This window comes from Suncus etruscus, chromosome 1 (assembly GCF_024139225.1).
Source record: "Suncus etruscus isolate mSunEtr1 chromosome 1, mSunEtr1.pri.cur, whole genome shotgun sequence".
NCBI lineage: Eukaryota > Metazoa > Chordata > Mammalia > Eulipotyphla > Soricidae > Suncus > Suncus etruscus.
This window is the reverse complement of record NC_064848.1, coordinates 25,027,958-25,035,556: the sequence shown is the minus strand read 5'-3', so window position 1 is coordinate 25,035,556 and position 7,599 is coordinate 25,027,958. Positions and strand designations below refer to the sequence as shown.

General features: G+C 44.3%; 1 non-coding gene across 1 annotated transcript; it reads left to right on the top strand.

Annotated features, from left to right (window-relative positions):
- Positions 1-1,058: 1,058 nt before the first annotated feature.
- On the top strand, positions 1,059-1,166 carry LOC126029070 (U6 spliceosomal RNA). Its single transcript, XR_007502731.1, has one exon. It is a non-coding gene; the product is annotated as a U6 spliceosomal RNA (small nuclear RNA).
- Positions 1,167-7,599: the final 6,433 nt, after the last annotated feature.

Here is a 7,599-nt window from a genome sequence, read left to right as displayed (position 1 = left end):
GGCTTTGCACTCAGGGATTACTCCTAGCTCTGAACTCATGGTCCAGTGATTGAGTGAGGCAAGTGCCCTGCCCATTGTATTACCACACTGGCCCTGAGAACTATGTTCTTATTTGGGACAAACAATACTAATACATTTTGCACTTTGATGAATAAAAGACCTGGTGAACAAGAGTTCTCAAATCTATCTTTTGTTGCTATGAGGTTCATAAGTCAGGGAGTTTAAGCTTAGAGTAGATAGAGCTAGAAGCACAGCTTGCTGGGACATAGCTGACAGTTTGAAAAGACCAGCACTGTCATCAAGAGAGTTGAGGGCTCTCTGTCCTAGACTCCTTGGAGAGAATGACTTAGTGTTACTCTGGTCTCCCAGAGCCAAAAGATTCCCGAACAGCTGAAAGTGCTCTGTGAGTTTGTACTAACTACACATATTAACACTGTACCTTCTTCTCTTTGGAGGGGCTGAAGGGCGAGACATGACAGATTCATCATAAGCCAAATCTCCTCTTGGTCCTTCCTGCTCAGAAGGTACCTCTTGTGGGGATTCTAATTCTCTTTGACCACCTAGAGAAGCAAATAAAGAAGGAAATTTGTGATAAGCATCACCTACACTGAGCAATATGCTGGCCCTATCAGAGGGGCAAGACAACATACAACTATAGACAAAAAAGTCAGGAACAATGATGGGGGTTTTTAGCAGAATAATCAAACACCTACCTTAATTGTCTTTTTTTTTAATGCATCTTGTGTTTCCAAAAGAAGATGCTTTGACTTGCTTGATGTGAGGGAAAGAAAACTGGATTAAGAATTTAAGATTGTGGGTAAGAACTCAGGTTCAAACCTTGGCATCCCATATGGTTCCTAAGAGCATGGCCAGAAGCAATTAATTCCTGAGTGCAGGACCAGAGTAATTCCTTCTCCAGTGTGGTCCATAAACAACAACAAAATTTAAAGATTTACTATCAAGACTAGGTCTTATAGCACTAACGCTTTAGGCAAGTCAGTTCCTCTGGACTTCATTAGCAAAGTTTATCATGCAGAAGCCACTTAGGATGATTTTGAGTGTTCGCTTAGGCAGCACATATATTAAAATTGTAACGATACAGGGAAGATCAGCATGGCCCCTGCGCAAGAATGATTTTGAAAAGCAGATGGAAATTTGGGAGTTCCAGGATGGTCGCAGGATTCTGTCATTGTAGCCACAAATTCCCAGGAAATCTGTTCCTTCTTCTGAGAACCCATTTTTTCCATGCTACATTAGTTTTTATTGACTTAATATTTACAACTGGGAAAAAATTGTGCACCCAGTCCCTGGCTACTAGGATCACATAGCATCAGTTGAAACTTTCAAATGGCCACCAATGGCACCTCTTTCTCTTCTCTAGCCGTCTGCCTTCTTTTTCTCTCACTCCCAAGAAAGCCTTTTTTTTTTTTTGTTTTTGGTTTTTGGGCCACCCCCAGTGGTGCTCAGGGGTTACTCCTGGCTGTCTGCTCAGAAATAGCTCCTGGCAGGCACGGGGGACCATATGGGACACCGGGATTCGAACCAACCACCTTTGGTCCTGGATCGGCTGCTTGCAAGGCAAATGTGCTATCTCTCCGGGCCCGAAAGCCTATTTTTTTTAAAGTGAGTCAGATGATTTTTATTGAAAGAAACTTGCTAGAATGATGTGAGAGTAGAAAAAGAGGACTGTGTGTTCAAGAGAACATGTTCAAGAGAACAAGTATGTTAAAGAGAAATAGGCTTGGGCAAGCAAGCCCAGAATGGATTTTGGAAAGAGCTTTTATAAAAAAAAATTTTTTTTGAATACCCAAAGGGAAGCTTTTATTGGTTGCCTGATCAAAAAAAAAAAAAAAAAAAAAGAAGAGGCAGAGTCCTTTGGGGGGCCAGTCCTGATGGGCTCCAGAGGATGATTCTTCCCTCCCTCCTCCCCCAAACAGGAGAGGGCCAGCTAACTCTCTGTGATGAAAAATACGTTTGGAGAGACGATGGCATGGAGTGGTCTCTTGGAGCAGGTGGACTATTGCAGGAGATGGGCCACTTTGTCGAAGAGCTCTGTATTTAGTGCAAATCATGCGGCAAAAACATTTTCACAGCAATTCTGGTTTGCACGATCCTGTGAAGGATGATGAGTGTTGAGGTCGGGGGGGCCTGTCCCATTGTGCGCAGACATAGCTGTGCTTGGAGAAAACTCTGCTGATGGATATGGGCAGATGCTCTCAGGTTGCACTGGGGAGGTTGTTGCTGGCCAGTGCTGGATTGGATGACATGTGACACACCTGTGGAGATTTCTGGTTTTTGTGGTCCTGAAGCAAAAGTATTTTTAGGTGGTGCAGAGAAGGCTCTGGAAGTGGCCTGGCCATTGATGTGCAAAGAACGACTCTGGCACCTTTTGGTCGCTGTGCCGAGGCTCAGGCGACTGAACATATAACACAGATGTTCCATGGCCTCCTTGAATCTCTTGACTTCCAGAGGCTCTGCTGTCTTTTGAGCATCAATGGATGGTGGTGGGCCCGGCTCATTGTGTGTGGTGTTGACAATCTCCTTCTGCTCAGAGGCTGGCATGGCCTTTGGTGTTTCTTGGCCAAGGGTGGTGGATGGGGGACTGGCCACTGCTGAGGTCTTTTCCCCTAGATTAAGGTCACGAAATATGCGGCAGATGTGCGCCACGTCCTCTTGGATGGTACTCCCTCTGTGAGGGGCACTGAGGGGCCCAGCACGGGTTTGTCCCTTGGATGTTGCATGGGTGGTGCCCACATCAGCTTCTGCCCGAGGAAGCACTTTGCTAGAGGGCCTGCTCCCAGACCCCAGGCTCAGGCTTTCGAATGTTTTGCAGAGCTGGCCCAGTGCCTCCTGGGGGTTCACAAGATGTGTTTGAGTTGTTTTAGTTTGAGGCAGTGCCCTTTGCTCGATGTTCAAAGTCTGGGATGTTTCTGAGACCGGCACCTGGTACTTACTGCTGATAATAGCCTTGGCTGGGCCAGGGCCCATGCCAGTCTCCCTCTGCAGGCACCTTGGTTTTGAGTTGGCACTGTTATGCCTGCAGATGGCCCCTTCACAGGGGAAGGTGTAGGCAGGCTGAATCTTCATGGATCCTGAGGATCTCAGGATGGGAGCCCTCAATGTTTTTGCTTTATCCATAAGTGGATGGAGGCAAGGGCTGGTATTAGTCTTGGCTGGGCCAGGGCCCATGCCAGTCTCCCTCTGCAGGCGCCTTGGTTTTGAGTTGGCGCTGTTATGCCTGCAGGTGGCCCCTTCACAGGGGAAGGTGTAGGCAGGCTGAATCTTCATGAATCCTGAGGATCTCAGGATGGGAGCCCTCAATGCTTTTGCTTTATCCATAAGTGGATGGAGGCGAGGGCACCAGGGTTTACCCAAAGGGAACTTGCTGCCTGAAGATATCTTCCAGGTTCTAGTCGGGCTGTGAATTGGAGGAGAAGAAGCAGGGACTGGATGGCTTCCCACTAGGTGGGAACACCAGAGGGCCAACCCCCCTGGTGGGGGGGTGGAGGGGACGCTGCACAGTATAGCAGATAAGAGTAGATAAGGTAGAGTAGGGAAATATTGAAATATCAATGTCAAGGTAAGAAGACAACCAAGGGCCCAGAGAGATAGCACAGCGGCGTTTGCCTTGCAAGCAGCCGATCCAGGACCAAAGGTGGTTGGTTCGAATACCAGTGTCCCATATGGTCCCCCGTGCCTGCCAGGAGCTATTTCTGAGCAGACAGCCAGGAGTAACCCCTGAGCACCGCCGGGTGTGGCCCAAAAACCAAAAAAAAAAAAAAAAAAAAAAGAAGACAACCAAAACAAGCTGTCGTCTCAAAGTAGGCTTTTGCCCAAGTTGCTAGGTGCAGCTCAAGGGTTCTAGAAGCCCTTGTCCTTGAGCCCATCACAAAGGTAGCAGTCAGTCAAATGGGAGGGGGGTGTCCGTTAGGGACAGGGCTCAGACACACCCACTCAGCTGGTGCGGTGGGCACTTGGCCTCTTCTTGTTCATGGGCTTTGCTCAAAGGCATCTTGGAAAGGAGGCCCATCTTGCTAAAACATCTGAACCTCAATCCACCACAATCTGTTGACTGTGTTAGTAATTTTTACCCCTCCAGTGGAAAAATAGAACCTTCCTAGTAGCTACCAATTGGTGGCATATTTAGGGGGCTGTTACCCTTAGATGGATTTTATGAATGAGCCCAGATGACCCCAGTATACTAGCAAATTAGAACATTCTGTTTTATTGGTGGGGTGGTTTAAATATTTTATTAATTTTATTAATTAATATCTTTATTTAAACACCTTGATTACAAACATGATTGTGGTTGGGTTTCAGTCATGTAAAGAACACCCCCCTTCACCAGTGCAACATTCCCATCACCAATGTCCCAAATCTCCCTCCTCCCCACCCCACCTCCACCTGTACTCTAGACAGTACAGTACTTCCCTCATTCATTCACATTGTTAGGATAGTTCTCAATGTAGTTATTTCTCTATCTATACTCAACAATCTTTGTGGTGAGCTTCATGAAATGAGCTGCAATTTCCAGCCCTCCTCTCTTTTGTCTCTGAAAATTATTGTAAGAATGTCTTTCAGGGCCCGAGAGATAGCACAGTGGTGTTTGCCTTGCAAGCAGCTGATCCAGGACCAAAGGTGGTTGGTTCAAATCCCGGTGTCCCATATAGTCCCCCGTACCTGCCAGGAGCTATTTCTGAGCAGACAGCCAGGAGTAACCTCTGAGCACTGCCAGGTGTGGCCCAAAAACCAAAAAAAGAAAAAAAGAATGTCTTTCATTTTTCTTAAAACCCATAGATGAGTGAGACTATTCTGCATCTTTCTCACTCCCTTTGATTTATTTCATTCAGAAAAAATAGATTCCATGCACATCCATGTATAGGAAAATTTCATGACTTCATCTCTCCTGATGGCTGCATAATATTCCATTGTGTATATGTACCACAGTTTCTTTAGCCATTCATTTGTTGAAGGGCATCTTGGTTGTTTCCAGAGTCTTGCTATGGTAAATAGTGCTGCAATGAATATAGGTGTAAGGAAGGGGTTTTTGTATTGTATTTTTGTGTTCCTAGGGTATATTCCTAGGAGTGGTATAGCTGGATCGCATGGGAGCTCAATTTCCAGTTTTTAGAGGAATCTCCATATCGTTTTTCAGAAAGGTTGAACTAGATGGCATTCCCCCAGCAGTGGATAAGAGTTCCTTTCTCTCTGCATCCCCGCCAACACTGCTTGTTGTCATTCTTTCTGATGTGTGCCAATCTCAGTGGTGTGAGGTGGTACCTCATAGTTGTTTTGATTTGCATCTCCCTGACGATTAGTGATGTGGAGCAATTTTTCATGTGCCATTTGGCCATTTACATTTGTTCTTTATCAAAGTGTCTGTTCATTTCTTCTCCCCACTTTTTGATGGGATTAGATATTTTTTTTATTGAAGTTTGGTGTGTCTGTTGGTCAGTCTTTTCTTAAAGTAGGCCATTCAGTTTTTCTTTTAAGAATGGTTTTGAGTGTAAAGTTTCTGAGCTGTTGTTTGTCTGTGAAACCATGTATTGTTCCTTCAAACCTGAAAGTGAGTTTTGCTGGGTGCAGTATTCTAGGCGAAGCATTTATTTCATTGAGTTTTGTCACTATGTCCCACCACTGCCTTCTGGCCTTGAGTGTCTCCGGTGACAGGTCTGCAGTAAATCTCTAGGATGTTCCCTTGAATGTAATTTCTCTTTTTGATCTTGCTATTTTCAGAATTCTGTCTCTATCTGTGGGATTCATCATTGTGACTAGGATGTGTCTTGGGGTCTCTTTGGGCATGCAGGATTTGATCGCATGTATTCATTAGCTCTGGTAGTTTCTCTTTAATGATGTTCTTGACCGTTGATTCTTCCTGGAGATTTTCTTCCTGGGTCTCTGGGACTCCAATGATTCTTTAGTTGTTTCTGTTGAGCTTATCATAGACTTCTATTTTCATCTGTTCTCATTCTTTGAGTAATTTTTCATTGTTTGATCATTTGCTTTAAGGCTTTTTTCCAATTTCTTCTGCTGTATGGAATTGTTATTCATCTCATCTTCCAGTGTACTAATTCTATCCTCAGCTGCTGTTAACCTGTGGGAAAGCTCAACCATGTTTTTCTTCAATTCATCTGCTGAGTTTTTCAGACCTGTTATTTGACCTGAAATTTCAGTTTGGAGTTTTCTGATTTCTATCTTCATATTCTCTTGATTCTTATTAGTGTTCTCTTCTATAATTTCTTTGAGTTCTTTGAACATCTTCCATATTGCGACTCTAAACATTTTATCTGAGAGACTGAAAGTTGGTTGGTCATGTTCAAGTCATCAGAGTTGCCATCGTCATTCTCTATGTCTGGCGCTGGATTGCGTTGTTTCCCCATTGTCACACTTGTATTGTGGGTTTTTCTACGTGTTGTGGTTGTATTCATTGGCTAAATGATGTGCACGGCTGCGAAGCGAAACAGAGCGACCACGCTCTTCTGGCTCCTCCCTTTCTGGGTGTGTAAACTCACCTCCAGGGAAGGCGAGCCGTCCACAGATGAGCCACACACAGGATGAAATCAGGTCAAAAATGCAGCACAGCACAGAAGACAGGCAGATAGGGGTGCTGGCATCTGAGTTCTCAGAAATCCTTTAGAACTTTAATCCTAGTCTAAAATGGGTAATCCCCTCAGATGGTTGGGGCTTCCCATCCTCTTACTGACAAAGGTGAAAGAGCTTGAAGCCTCCAAAACCTTCACTGTGGTCTCCAGGGTCACCCAGAGAATTGATATTTACCTCTGAAGCAGGCAGGATCACCAGCAGAAACACTGATGAAATCCAGTCTCAGGCAGCTGAAAACAGCATGACCCAAGATGGCTTCTGCACCCTTCTGATTACTGGCAGAAACCAGCAGGAATCAATGTGTGTATGTCCCGACCCACCTCTGAAGCAGGCAGAATCACTGGCAGGAATGCAGATGAAATCCAGTCTCAGGCAGCTCTGAAGCAGGCAGGATCACCAGCAGGAATGCTGATAAAATCCAGTCTCCGGCAGCTGGAAATCGTGTCAAGGCTAGCAACTTTTTAAGAGACCTCTTTTCATATATATATCAATTCCTTAGAAAGACAAATTTAATCTGATATAGACTGGAAAAAGGAAAGCACTCTTAATCTGAACACTCATTGCCCAGTTTGTAGAAAGTTTGTAACTGCACAGCACAAAGCAAAACAGAGCTGTTGCCCTTTAGAGAATTTCTTATTTTAAGAAATGATAACTTTCATACGACACTTCAACATACTCATTCTTTAGAGAGCACAGGCTGCTTGGGATTTTAAAATAGAAACTATGTTGGGGTAGAGAAAACTATATTGGAATGGTAGAATATTATTTAACACAGAACAGCAAAATATTAATTTTGAACAATTTTTCCTAAGTTACCTCTCCATCTTTCCTATAGTCAGATGTGTTAATCAGGCTTTTTAATTAAATGGGTGTCAATCATGTAAATTAATTCTTTCTTATTGCCAAGATAAATAATTAGAAAAATGTGCAGGTGGCAGGGTAATTAAATTTTGTTTTATAGTTCTCACTGACTTTGAGAGAATCCACTATAGGACA